Here is a 13,990-nt window from a genome sequence, read left to right on the forward strand (position 1 = left end):
GAATTGTGAGCAGTCTTGGGCCTCTTATCTTAGAAAGGGTATTTTGAAACTGGAGAGGGTTCAAAACAAGTTCACAAAAATGATCCCAAGATTGAACAGCTTGTCATATGAAGAGTGTTTATCTAATGCTCGTATGGTATTGCCTTTACCAGTGAGAATCTAAATTCAGGAGTAACTTCTCTACTTGTGAAAAAGCTTGAATGTAAAACTCATTATCACCTCAGAATGGTTGGTGTAAAAATCATGTGTGTGTTTACAAGGAAGTAAGTTGATCTCATGAAGGAGAAAGGATTTGGGGATACTGGTATGGCAAAGTGAATTAAAAAGAATTGGAAGAAGCTCAGATCATACTTCTTATTTTCCCTTTATAAATATGGAAAAATATGAATATTAATATGGAAATAGTATCCACTCAGCTTTATGGTCCAAGTCTTACTTGTAAAATGTACAATATGCAGATCACATTCAAAGCCCTTGTGTGTCATGTTTCATTGATATATATTTCTTGAAAGGATGGAAGGACAGATTCTCTCCTATGTTTCAAAACGATGAACAAGTTCTGAACCGGAATGAAAAGCCAAATGCTGTCCTTTAGTACTGTATTATTCTTTAAATCTATATAATTCTATTATTCATCATGTTTTTGTCTGACTGTTTTGATTTCCTTTCATCGGGATCCTTGGAGACCTCACTTCAAGGTCGTTAATGTATAGCTTCTTTTGCCTCATTCCTCTGTGCATTATGTAAACTTCCATCTCAAGTACACCAAATGATTGTTTCGAATTCTTTCTGTGCACCACAATGGTGAAGTAATGGGAGTTTTAGTTGTGGAGCACATGGGGAGGTTGAACAGAGGAGTCTGAATTCATGAGCGCTATTGATGAAATAAATCAGAAAATTGATCGGTAACCAGAGGACACCAATTAAAAGACAATGACAAAAGGTTTAGAGGCAAAGATGCTTTTAGCACAGTGAATAATTACTAATCTGGAATACTTGTCTTGAAAGAATGGGGGATGTCCATTCTCTTCTTTCTTTCAACAAGAAAAGCAAGAGAAGAGATCCCCATCACCCAGGACAGGCTCTCTTCTTGCTGATGGCATCAAGTAGAAGGTACAAGAGCCTCAGGACTCACACTACCAGCTTCAAGAACAATTACTATCCTTCAATCATCAAGGTCTTAACAAAAGGGGATAACTTCACTCAACTTCACCTGCCCCATCATTGAAATGTACCCACAACCAATGAACTCACTTTCAAGGACTCTTTATCTCATGTTCTTGTTATTTATTGCTATTTATTCATATTTGCATTTGTACAGTTTTTTGTTTTCTGCACTCTGGTTGAACACCCTAGTTGGGTGGTCTTTCATTGATCCTGTTACAGTTGCTGTTCTATAGATTTGTTGAGAAACCGCACTAGAGAAATAATCTCGGGGTTGTATATGGTGACATATATGCATTTTGACAATAAAATTTACTTAGAACTTTGAATTTTGAAGTTCTAAACCAATATGAGAAGCTAAACAATGTCCTTCTGTACTGTATCATTCTTTAATTCTCTGTATTTGAGTTATTAATTATGTTTTTTTTTGCTTTCCTATTTTGATATTCTTTTGTTAGAATCCTGGGAGACCTCACTTCAAGGTAAATGGAAATGTGTACAAACCGTAAAGTCTTGATAATGCTGATCATAAAAATTGTGTCATGGAAGAATTATATGACATTTCCTTTTCATTAAACATTATAGTTATTGGAGGTGCTGAAAATGTGACTCATAAGCGCGAGCTGATAGAAATGTAAAGCTGGTTAGTCAGCATCTGTGGAGAATGATAAAAAAAAGAGCAAATGGTTGAGGATGGTGCTCATTGCAAATTTGGAAGACCAGAAAAGAATAAATAAAAATGAGCATGATTGGCTCAAGTAGTCAAAGATGACAATGTTGTTTCGAGAATCAGAATCAAGTTTATTATCATTGTTGAGAAATTTGTTGCATCATTCCAACTAGGTCAAAATTTCATGGTAAATGCATTGTCTTGTTAACAATAAACCAGATAATGTATTCACTACATCAAGAAATCGTTACATGGCAAACCTGCTGCTCCAGTCTCTTTTCAAATGCTTCTGCTCTTCCAATGCTACACTCACAGCTGTTCCAATCCAAATCTTCCTGCCTCGCATTATGAACCTTGTGAACAGTTTTTCATAATGTGTGTGTGTGTGTGTGTATGTAAAATGGGGGTTGTTTCTCTGTCATTGTTTTGTTACTTGTTATTTTCTGGTTTGTTGTGTTCTGCATTGTTCTGCTGAGCATTATGGGTATGCTATTTTAGCGCTGGAATGTGTGCTGATATTTGCAGGCTGCCCCCAAACACCCTCAGGTGTGTTGTTAAAATGTTTTGATGTTTGTTATGTGCTATGTCATATGACGTGAGCAATCTTGGTCTTTCCATTACCATGATTGCTCTTGGCACATTTTTCTCCATAAGTTGTTTGCCATTGCCTTCTCCTGGGCAGTGTATTTACAAGGCGGGTGACCCCAGCCATTACCAATACTCTTCAGGGATTGTCTGCCTGGTATCAGTTGTCGCATAACCAGGATTTGTGATGTGCACCAGCTGCTCATATGACCATCCACCACTTATCCCCATGGCTTCATGTGACCCTGATCAGGGGGCTAAGCAGGTGCTACACCTTGCCCAAGGGAGATCTGCAGGCCAGCAGAGGGAAGGAGTCCCTTACACATCCTTTGGTAGAGATGAATCTGCCACCCAATGCTACAAAGTACATGTGATAAGTAAATTAATCTGGATCAGAACTTTCGCTCCTCCCCAATTTACTAACCATTCAGTCTTGCTTGTTTGCAAGCTTCCTCAATAAACGTTCTTCTTTTTTAACCCTTAAATCAAAGTAGAAACAACTGGAAGCACTCAGAAGTGCATTTGTGGAAAAGAAACAGAGATAATGTTTCAGAACTGTTTAGCTTTACACAGCTGCTTTCTGACTGCTGAGTGTTTCCAGCATTTCTGTTTTATTTGAAATTTTTAAATTTCAGTGCTTTGAATTTCTTTAACCCTTTGATGATTGTGCTGCCATTCTTTTCTCTCTTGGTTTTGTGGCTATCTGGAGAGGACGAAATTTCAGAGATGTATACTTCGATAATAAATGAAACTTTGAATCTTTGAACTTATTAGAAAGTTTCCCTTTATGTCTCATAATTATACATATGAAGTATTTACAAATTAAAGCTGGAGAGTGGTTGATTTGATACAACATATTTTCTGGTCGGGGTAACACCTACTCTCTATTTCTGCTGTGTTTCAGCGAGATGATGGTGGAGATTCCGTTTTACCTGATGCATCCTAAACCCAGTGAGGGTGAGTACTGATTCAGTATTATTTTTCAGCTATGAATGGGGACATTATGACCCTATGACATTCTTGATTTCAAGCACAGCTTTCATATTTCATTGCTGATCCTCATATGAGTGTTGGAGCTAATCATAGATCCAATTTCCTTTGAAAGATGAAAAACAGAGTCCAATGCAAAAATTTATCCAAATTAGTCAAACAGTAATCAGACAAAATGGATTTGAATGTGAAAACTTAGCTGAAATCTCACTGGAGTTCACTAGCAATATTGTGATGTTTTTGTTTGGCTAATAGGACTTGTTTTGTGGAATTACTGGCAGGATAACAACATCATTTGTTAATACACTGTCAAAACATAGTTACGAGGCAAACATTTTCTTACGTAATTTCATCCTGAACTTTGCTAGGATTGGAAAATGTTTCAGAACTAAATCCACCAGTACTTGCTTATTATTAATTTCCTATTTTATTACAGTTCTCTCCTTTTGCAATAGTAAGCAAAATTCTTAGCTTTCCTTCTTCCCTTCCGCTCTGAGACTGTCGCTGTGGTTGCATATCTTTTGTAAGACCAGTGTCTTGTTATGTTCAAAACTGAGCAGATTTAAGAGCCAAACACAGCATAGGCTGGGATTTTAGAACATAGAATATTGAATGTTACAGCACAGTACAGGCCATATGGCCCTCAATGTTGTGCCAACCTTTTAACCTACTCTTGGATCAATCTAACCTTCTCTCCTACATAGCCCTACTATCAATGTGACTATTTCAGACAGTCTTAAATGCTACTGAATATGTCTTTGCTTTGAATTCCAAAATAAACTTGCTGCACATAACATTTGTTTGAATACAAAGTAGACACTTGGTAAACCATAGATTTAAGGAAGAATTACATGGATTTTGTAGCCATAAATTGGCTATTTCACCAGACAATTGCTATCTTCTGCCAGATTACGGGTGTATTAAGCTTCTAGAAAATAAATTAATGAACATGTCAATTAAAATTCACCATGTGCCCCTTCACAGAAGCATGCTAAATATACAATACAATCACTAATATGACCAGTTCACCATATTTAATGTTTTACTTTGTGTTTCTTTTATATCTGCTGTCTATTGCTTGGCACTTACTTAAAACTTTTCAGTCAAATTATGGATATTGCTATTTTATTAATTTCTCCCCAAAAGCCCCGATAAAACATAAACAACATGTTGCTATTATCACTTCTCATTCCCAGACAGGATATTAGAAAATACTTGTCATTTGCTGGGTGATTCCTCTTCCTGTTTGACTTGACCAACTCTCCTTTTCTTGGGATCAATTTAACATGTACAGAAATGGGACAAGTGGTTGATTGAAAATGCCCAGATTATGTCCCTCTCCTGATGATGACAATAAACTGTAACTTTAACCTTCTTGTAGAGCAAACAACGATCTAATGATCATGGGATTTTGCTTTTTAAAGTATTAGTTGCATTTTAAATGCAAATTCTTGAAGTGAAAATAGCAGAAGGTTTGCAAGGGAAGTAGATCAAGGATGAAGGATCGAATTATTCAGCATATACATTTACATCAATTAGAAATTTGCTGTGGTGTGTCGGTCAGGGTGCTTCATTCAATAAAAACAACACTAAACAGTAATAAAGAATAAACAATTATATCAAAAGTAAAGTTAAGGTTAAAGAACAAAAATGAAATAAAACATACCTAAATATATTAATACCAGCATGTTCTTACCATGTAAACAGCATTATAATAAGTCATTTAATCTTCCTTTAGTGTAGCACAGTGACAAGGATACACCACTCTTCCTTCCAGAAGGAAGTGGGGGGGGCAGGAAAAAGGAAATCATAAGCCATTTAGCCTGACTTCAGTGGCTGGGAAGATGTGGAGTCCATTATTAAGGATGAGGTTTTGGGCAAGGTGCATGATAAAGTAGGCCAAAGTCAGCATGGTTTCGTTAAGGGGAAATCTTGCCTGACAAATCTGTTGGTATTCCTTGACGAAATAACAGACAGGAAAGACAAAGGAGAATTGGTGGATGTTAAGAGTCATAGAGTCATAGAAAAATACAGTGCAGAATCAGGCTCTTTGGCCGATCTAGTCCATGCCGAACCACTTAAGTTGCTTACTCCCATTGACCTGCACTGGGACTATAACCCTCCATACCCTACCATCCACGTACCTGTTCAAACTTCTCTTAAACATTGAAATTGAGCTTGTATGCACCATTTGTACTGGCAGCTCATTCCACACCCTCACAGCCCTCTGAGTGAAGAAGTTTCCTCTTATGTTCTCCTTAAACTTTTCATTTTTCACACTTAACTCAAGACCTCAGTGGATCTCACTCAGTAATCAATCTCACCCAGCCTCAGTGGAAACTGCCTGCTTGCATTTATCTTATCTGTACTCCTCATAATTTTGTATACTTCTATCAAATCTCCTCTTAATCTTCTATGTTCCAAAGATTAAAGTCCTAACCTATTCAACCTTTCCATATAACTCAGGTTCTCCAGTCCTGGTAACCTCCTTGTAAATTTTCTCTGCACCCTTTCCAACTTATTTACATCTTCCCTGTAGGTAAGTGACTAAAACTGCACACAATACTCAAATTAGGACTCACCAAAATCTTATACAACTTTAACATATTATCCCATCGCATGTACTCAATACTTTGATTTATGAAGGCCAATATGCCAAAAGCTTTCTTTATGACCCTATCAACCTGAAATGCCACTTTCAATGAATTATGGACCTGTATTCCCAGATCCCTTTGTTCTACGGCACTCCTCAGTGTCCTACTATTTACTGTGTAAGATCTACCCTGGTTGATCCTAATGAAGTGCCACAATTTGCACTTCATTGCATTAAATCCCAGCTGTCTGATCTGCTGAGATCCTTCAGAATTTTGTGTCTGTTGTTTTAAATTCCATCTGCCATTTTTCAGCCCATTTCTTCCATCTGGTCCAGATCCTGCTGCAAGCCATGATCGCCTTCCTCGCTGTCCACTTCACCCCCAGTCTTGGTATTATCCGCACATTTGCTGATCCAATTAACCACATTTTCATCAAAATCATTGACATTAATGACAGATAACAATGGATCCCGCACTGTTCCCTGCAGTACTCCATTAGTCACAGGTCTCCAGCCAGAGAGGCAACCAGCACTCTCTGGCTTCTCCCACAAAGCTACTATCTAATCCAAATTACCGCCTCGTTTTGAATTCCAAGTGGCTGAACCTTCTTGACCAGCCTCCCACGTGGGACCTTGCTAAAGTCTATGTAGGCCACATCCACTACCTTGCCTTCACCATCTTTCCAAATAACTCCTTCAGAAAGCTCTGTAAGATTGGTTAGGCATGATCTACCAAGCGCAAAGTCATGTTGACTATCTTTAATTAGTCCATGTCTATCCAATACTCATATATCCAATCCTTTAGAATACCTTCCATAATTTTCCCACTACTGATGTCAGGCCCACTGGTTTATAGTTTTCTGGTTTATGTTTAGAGCCTTTCTTAAACAGTGGAGCAATATTGTCGATCCTCTAGTCCCCTAGTACCTCACTTGTCACTAAGGATGATTTAAATATCTCTGCTAGGACCCCAACAATTGCTGCACTCTCTTCCCACAGGATCTGAGGAAACACTTTGCCAGGCCCTGGGGGTTTATCTATCCTAATTTGCTTCAGGACAAATTTGCCTCCTCTTGTGATCTGTATAGTGTCCATGAAGTTGATGCCATTTTGTCTAACTTCTATAGACTCTGAGCCCATCTCTTGAGTAAATGCAGATGCAAAAAAATTCATTTAAGATCACCCCCCCCCCATCTGTTTTGGCTCCTCGTATGGATTACCATTCTGATCTTTCAAAGGACCAATTTTGTCCCTTGCTCTTAACACATCTGTAGAATCCCTTATGTCTTCTTTTAGCCCTCCTGATTTCTTTCAGATGTGTTCTCTTGCATTTCTTATACTCTATAAACACCTCATTTGTTCCTTCATGCCTATACCTGCATTGCTCCTCCTCCTTTTCTTAATCTGGGTCTCAATATCTCTTGAAAACCAAGGTTTCCTACACCTGTTTCTTTACCTTTTATTCTGATAGGCACATACAAGCTTTGTACTCTTAAAACTTCACTTTTGAAGGCATCCCACTTACCAATACACCTTTGCCAGTAAATAGCCAGTCGCAATACACACCTGCCAGATCCTTTGATACTATCAAAATTGGTCTTCCTCCAATTTAGAATCTCAACACGTGGCCCAGACCTATCTTTCTGCAAACTTTCTTTGAGACCAATGGCATTGTGATCACTGGATGCAAAGTGCTCAACTGCACAAACTTCTGTCATTTGCCCCGTCTCACTTCCTGATAGCAGATCAAGTATCGCATACGCTCTCATTGGGAACGCTACGAATTCTAAGAAAACTTTCCTGAACACATTTGACCAATTTTGTCCCACCTAGTCCTTTAACAGTATGGGTGACCCATCAAAATGTGGAAGTTAAAATCACCCACTTTAAAATTTGTTCCTTAAATCCCCTGGACTGTTGAGTGGTCTGTAATATAGCCTCATTTAACTGGTCATGCCTTTCTTATTACTCAGTTCCAACAATAATGCCTCACTAGACAGGTTCTGCAGTCTGACCTGACTGAGCACTGCTGTGACATTTTCCTTGACTAATAATACCACCCCTCCTCCTTTAATCCCTCCTGCTCTGTCACGTATAAAACAATGGAATCCTGAAATATTGAGCAGCCAGTCTTGCCCCTCCTGCAACCAAGTCTCACTCAGTATCATTATTCTAGGTGTTGATGAATGCTCTGAGCTCATCTGCCTTCCTACGATACTTCTTGCATTGAACTACACACATCTCAGAACATTAGTTGCACCATGCTCAGCCTTTTGATTCCTGACTTTGTCTGAGATCTTAGCAACATCTGGTCAGCACAACCTCTCCACTATCTGCTCTAAAACTCTCGTTCCCATCACCCTCCAGTTCAACCCCCCCCCCCCCACCCCCCATACAACACTATCCAACCTTCCCGACATGTAATGAGTCCCCTTCCAGTTCAGCTGCAAGTTGTCTCTTCTGCAAAGGTCCCACCTGCCCTGGAAGAAAGCCTAATGTTGTTTATTTGGATTTTCAGAAGGGCTTTCACGTTATGCCACACATAAGGCTGCTTAACAAGTTAAGAGCCCATGGTATTACATAGAAAATTGGCTGACTGGATGGAGGCAAAGTGTCAGAATAAAGGGGGCCTATTCTGGCGGGCTGCCGGTGACATGTGGCGTTCGGCAGGGGTTGGTATTGGGACCGTTTCTTTCCACGTTATATGTCAACAATTTAGATGACAGAATTGATGGCTTTGTGGCCAAATTTGCACACAATGCAAAGGTAGGTAGAGAAACAGGTTGTTTTGAGGAACCAGTGAGTCTGCAGAAGGACTTGGTCTGATTGGGAGAATAGGCAATGAAGTGGCTGTTGAAATATAGTGTAGGGAAGTATATGGTCATGCACTTTGGTAGAAGGAATAAAGGCAGAGGCTATTTTCTAAATAGGGAGAACATTCAAAAATCAATGGTGCAAGGGGACTTGGTAATTCTTGTGCAGGATTCCCTAAAGGTTAACTTGTAGGTTGAGTCATTGGTAATGAAGGCAAATGTAATGACAACATTCATTTCGTGAGGACTAGAATACAATCACAAGCATTTGATGCTGAAGCTTTATAAGGCATTGGTCAGACTGCACTTGGAGCACTGTGAGCAGTTTTGGGCCCCTTATCTAAGATACGTACTGGCATTGGAGAGGATCCAGAAGAGGTTCACGGGAATTATTCTGGGAATGAAAGGGTTAATGTACACGGAGTGTTTACTGGCTCTGGGTCTATACTTGCTGGAGTTTACAAGAACAAGGTGGGATCTCATTGAAACCTATTGGACGTTGAAAGGCCTGGACAGAGTGGATGTGGAGAGGATGTTCCTAATAGTACATGAGTCTAGGATCGGAGAGCAGAGCCTCAGAATAGGGAGTCATCCATTTAGAACAGAGATGAGGAGAAATTTCTTGAGACAGAGGGTGCTGAATAAGTGGAATTCATTGTCACAGACAGCTGCTGAAGCCAAGTCATCAAATATATTTAAAGCAGAGGTTCTTAGGTTCTTAGTTAGTCAGGGTGTCAAATGTTATGGCAAGAATGCAGGGAAGAATGGGGTTGAGAGGATAATAAATCAGCTGTGATGGAATGGTAGAGCAGAATCAATGGGCCAAGTGGCCTAATTCTGCTCCTATGTCTTATGGTCTAGATAGATTGAGTTGGGGGATCAAACTAGATTGTTGATCAGATTAACTGCTTGGGGAACAATCTTTTAGTATAAATAGCCCTTTGCTGCTTTATTGGTACCAAAAGAGCTGCTGATTTTTGCTTAAAATGAAATTCCTTTGTAGAGCAGGAATTTAAAGAAGTCAGAACTTTCATTTCTCACAAAGAACCCTAGACTCTTCTATCACTGCCCAAGGCTTCTCTTTGCCATTCTTCAAGTCCATCTCCTGTTGCCCCTGAAAAGCTACCTTGCTTGGGAATTTGCTGTTTTTACTGTTACACCACAACTCAGCGTTTGAAAGCTGGCCCAAAGTTCAAGTTAAACCAATTATTTAAATGTTTGTTACCTTCTTATTTTTTGTCAGTATTACCCGCACTTCAACTTCCTATAACCTGACAATCTTCTTCATCTTCTACACTCTAAATCATTTCTTCATCAATTTGTTCTTTAGCAAAACTGCCAAAGCTTAGTATCACCATTTAACAACTGATCAGACTAATTTAGACCTTGTTTGTTCTTTGTACTTTCGGTGATGTTTACTGAGCACCTCACAACAGAGTGGAAGTACCGAGCTTAGTTCAGACTGGAAGGACCATGAATTTATTCTCTTTACTTTCCCAAGGCAATGGCATACATAACACTGGATAGTATTCTATCCCAAGAAAGAGAATGTCATCTGACAGTTAAGTATAAAAGGAGCAGTTGAACATTTGCATAGCTTCACAAGACCTCACAAATGTTTGCATAATGATCAGAAGAAAAAATGTCTACACTCCATTGTCTGGGGAAATTAAGCCAATTGTAATAGTGCAGCACCATGACGTGGTTAACGCAATGTTTCTGATACAGCTGAGTTGGTCCAGAGAAGATACAGTGCATTGCATTCATTATTATTTTTACCCCAGGGATGTTTAATGTTGAATTCAAACTTGAACTAATTTATAACAAGTATTTCATTTGCTAAACTAACATATGTTTTTTTTCCTTATATTTCTTTCATCGCTTCAACTAAATTGCAGTCAACGTCAGGTAAGCCTGTGATGTAGGATACACAGAGGTTACTCTCCTCAATAAAATGTAGCAATTGGGCAGTGATTTTCTGTCAAAATAAAGATTTACAAATAAATCCTTGAACTGCTAGTGGGCTTAAGAGGTGCATACTGGCATTTCCCCATAACAATTCGGCCTTAGATCAGACAATCATTATTTATCATGTGAATTCAGGTATAATTATTGTCCAAGGCACTGAGAAAAGCTTCCCTACTCTCCTTAAATCCAGGAGTTATTTTTGATGGCAGCAGGAGAGGATAGCAGTTAGTGTAATACATTGAAGGTGTCAGCGACCCAGATTCAGTTCCACTGCTGGCTGTAAAAATCTGCATGTTATCCCCGTGACCGTGTGGGTTTCCTCAGGGTGCTTCAGTTTCCTCCCACAGTCCAAAGACATACGGGTTAGTAGGTTAATTGGTCACATGAGTGTAATTGGTGGTGCAGTTTCATTGGTATGGAGGGGCCTATTACTACGCTTTAATCTCTTTAAAAAAACAGTCCAGCTGGAAACTTCATCTGAGATTGAGGTAGTCTATCTCCACTGCACTGGGACACCAGTTTGGATTAAGTGTTTAAATAACTATGCACAAAAATACTTGTATTCTTGACGTGGGTGGTGGATCCAGGGAATGCTTGAATGACAGATTAATTTGCAAGCTGGAAACCTATTAGTGCCGGCATGCACTTGAAAAGAGAGAAACACTTCGGCATTGTTTCTGTTGTAAATGAGTGAATTATGTTAATTAGTGGGCAGGAATTGTAAGTTCTTCTTAAACGTTAATGTTGACAGAAGGAGGATGCCTTGTAACTCATTGCAGCTCTGAATATCTTATCGGAAGGTAGCAGTAACCAGCAGGGATGCATTCGGAGTGGCCACTTTCCTAGATATATCCGTACACCTGCTCATTAATGCAAGTATCTAATCAGCCAATCATGTGGCAACAACTCAATGCTTAACAGCATTCAGACATGGTCAAGAGGTTCAGCTGTCGTTCAGATCAGAATGGGGAAGAAATGTTATCTATGTGGCGCTGACTGTGGAATGAGTGTTGGTGCCAGATGGGGTGGTTTGAGTATCTCAGAAACTGCTGACTTTCTGGGATTTTCACGCACAACAGAATCGAGTGTTTACAGAGAATAGTGAGGAAGTCAGAGATTGTTATTGTCAAGGATGAGGGATTTAGATATGGAGAAGCCAATCATTGGTATAGAAGTTTATTGACTCTTCCTTAAAAACTGATTGATTTTTAATTGGGTATGTAAGGAAAAACAATCACATAAGCATGATGATTAACAAAATGACAGCCTAGAGCAAGCAACATAAATTATATAGGGTTCAGGCATGTCTCCATATATGATATGTTTGCTTTAAAAGGTTCAAAGTTTAATTTTATTGTCAAAGTATGTATGTACAATGCAACTCTGATATTTTTCTTCTCCAGATAGCCATGAAATACAGAAATAAATAGCAGATGGTGAAAGAAAATACATCAGCTACTCTCCCCGGGAAGAAACAAAACCTGTAAATCCCCAAAAACCCCAAACCCTCCCTGTAGAAAAAAACCAGAAACAACAGTATCAATTCCCTCACCTCCCAGCACACAGAAAAAAACAATGACAATAACAATCTCTGACTTCCTCACCTGCAGAAAAAAACAGCAACAGTAACAATCGCTGACCCCATCACTCGCAGAAAAGAACAGCGACGGTCACATCAAAACCCCCAACCCCATGCCCCCCCTTTCTTACGCACAGGCCACCCACCCTCCAAATGGCCATAAGAAACAAAACACAAAAAAAACTAAAGAGGATGTAGCATTTGAGGCTCACTGCACCGATTCCTCAGCTGAGTGGACACTTGTATTCAATGAAGAGTTAGTTAAAGCTTAAATGTCTTTGCTGAGGACAATGATATTGCCAAATTTATCCATTCAATGCAAAACAGCATGATGGCAATTCAATTACTAACAACACAATGACTTAATTTAGAATAACATCTGAGTTATTTAGAATGACTTCTAAGTTACAACTGAATTAAAAGCAAACAACTCTAAAATAAAAAGAATCAGTGGCTGCCCCATTAAATATTACGCATGCCATGTTATAAAATACAATGATTAGATATAAAATAGCATCAAGGATTAAAGCTTAAATTTGAAAATAAAACTCTGAAATTGAAGGAAGGCAGCTGCCCTATTTAAATCCAGATATTGCACCTGCCCATGTATTGCAGTTAGAGACTGTCCTTGGTGCCTATGGACTACAGGTGGGTGGGAAAAATCTGGATGTCCGTGCTTCTGTATCTCTTGTCGGATGGTAGGAAATTGAACAGGTGATTACAGAGGAGGGATGAGTACGTCACAACGTTGTGAGCCCGCTGTCGTCAGTGTGTGATGTAGGTGGCTTCCATTTCTGGTCATTGTGTCCCAATGATGTTCTGTAAAGTCCTGATCACTCATTGAAATGCTTTTTGGTAGATCTTGATGCAGCTAGTGTGCTATACTGTCATGCAGTAGGTTAACATGCTTTCAATTACACATTAATAAGTTCTACCAGCAGCTGTTGAGGTAGCTTTCCTCTCTTTTAAACTCCTAAGATAGTATACGTGCTGTTGAGCCTTCCCTACTATGAAGGAGATGTTAGTGGTCCTAGACAGCTTCTCTGTGCTGTTCACTCCCAAGAACTTAAAGCTGAAGACCCTTTCCACTGCTTCACCATTAATCAGCAGAGGAGCTTGTTCATATCTTCGTGATTTCCTAAAATCAATAAGCAAATCAATAAATCAATAATTTGTTTTTTTTATGTTGACTGAAAGATTATGGTTATTGCACAATTCATATATTATCTGCACCTCCTTTCTGCTGTTTTCATTGTTATTTATAACTAATCTAATCACTGTGGAGTCATCTGCAAATTTGATGATGGAGTTGGTGGCATAGGCAGGGGCACAGTCATGGGTGAAACGAGTGTAAAGGAGTGGGCTCAGGACATATCCCTGTGGTGTATTGGTGTTCATGGTCAGGGAGGGTGAAGTGTGTGTACTTGCCTAGTCTGACTGTCTGGGTGCGATTGGTAAGAGTCCAGAATCCAGTTGCAAATTGACGTACTGAGTCCCAGATTGTGTAGTTTCATGGTCAACTTGTTGGGAAGTATGGTGTTGAAGGCAGAACTATAGTTGAGAAAAAACATTCCGGTGTAGGTGTCCTTATGCTCCAGGTGTTCCAGTACGATATGGAGAGCAATGGA

Source organism: Hemitrygon akajei, chromosome 10 (genome assembly GCF_048418815.1).
Source record: "Hemitrygon akajei chromosome 10, sHemAka1.3, whole genome shotgun sequence".
Lineage (NCBI taxonomy): Eukaryota > Metazoa > Chordata > Chondrichthyes > Myliobatiformes > Dasyatidae > Hemitrygon > Hemitrygon akajei.